The following is a 1,407-nucleotide window of genomic DNA, read 5'->3' on the forward strand; positions in this document are numbered from 1 at the left end:
GTCTGACAGAACCCACCAGTACCTGTTCTATGTGTAACAGAACCGAGCTCTACCTGTTCTACGTCTGACAGAAACCAGCTCTACCTGTTCTACGTGTAACAGAACCCACCTTAAGCTGTGCTACGTCTGACAGAACCCACCAGTACCTGTTCTATGTGTAACAGAACCCAGCTCTACCTGTTCTATGTGTAACAGAACCAGGCCCGGTCCGGCGCTATTCTGGGCCCGGGTGCAACATCGCACAGCCAGCCCCCCCCCCCCCCCGCAAAAAAAAAAAAACCCTAGTCTAAATCCGATCAATTAAACAACATCAACACAACTGAACTGAAAGCATGCAGCCGCAGCGGACTGTCTTGATTCCCCATTGCCCTACCTTAAAACTGTATGCGTCGTGTCTTGGCCGCAGCAAATCTGGCGATTATGTCACTTATATTCTCCGCACTGGATGTAGTAGCAGTTGCCGCTGTCTGTTGATCCATCCTGTGTTGCGGAGCTAGTGGATGCGCTAACATCTGTCTCAGGGCCCGTATCCTCTGCCGTTTGTCTACTAGACCTACTACTCAGCCAAGATGTATAAATTCTCTTCGCATTTTCTGCCTCCTTTTTTGTACCTTCGCTCCTCCGTTTACTTTCCTTTCTCTTTAGCGAACCGGATTTGTGTCCCGACATTTTAGCCTACTAAGTCTAACTAACCAGCCTGCGTCGCGATTTTCCCACGGGGGGAGGGGGGCGTGATATATGTGTTTTGATACATTTTTTAAAAAATAAATCGTTAACAGCCAATAGGGAGATTGCGTTGCACAGGCCACAGGGTCAACTTGTGCTGTTACAGACACACTCGGTATATCAGAAAGGATCAAAGAGAACGGGCCCCCCTCCACACGGGCCCGGGTGCAATTGCTCCCGTTGCTACCCCTTCAGAACCGGGCCTGAACAGAACCCACCAGTACCTGTTCTATGTGTAACAGAACCGAGCTCTACCTGTTCTACGTCTGACAGAACCCAGCTCTACCTGTTCTATGTGTAACAGAACCCACCTTAAGCTGTGCTACGTCTGACAGAACCCAGCTCTACCTGTTCTATGTGTAACAGAACCTACCAGTACCTGTTCTATGTGTAACAGAACCTACCAGTACCTGTGCTACGTCTGACAGGACCTACTGGTTCCTGTGCTTTGTGTAACAGAACCCACCAGTACCTGTGCTTTGTGTGTATAGACCAGTGTTTGTTTAATGTGACAGAGATGTGTCTGTGTATGTGTGATGTGTGTGAGGATGTACCAGTGCTTGTGCTCCATTTGAGAACCACCAGGTCTTCAGGAGCACACTGTGTAGGACAGGGGTCTCAAACTCAAATGACCCAGGGGCCGATGAGCGTCCAGTCAGATCATTGGGGGGCCAGATTTTT

The sequence above is a fragment of the Sprattus sprattus genome (genome assembly GCF_963457725.1).
Source record: "Sprattus sprattus genome assembly, chromosome: 1".
In the NCBI taxonomy this organism is placed as follows: Eukaryota; Metazoa; Chordata; class Actinopteri; order Clupeiformes; family Clupeidae; genus Sprattus; species Sprattus sprattus.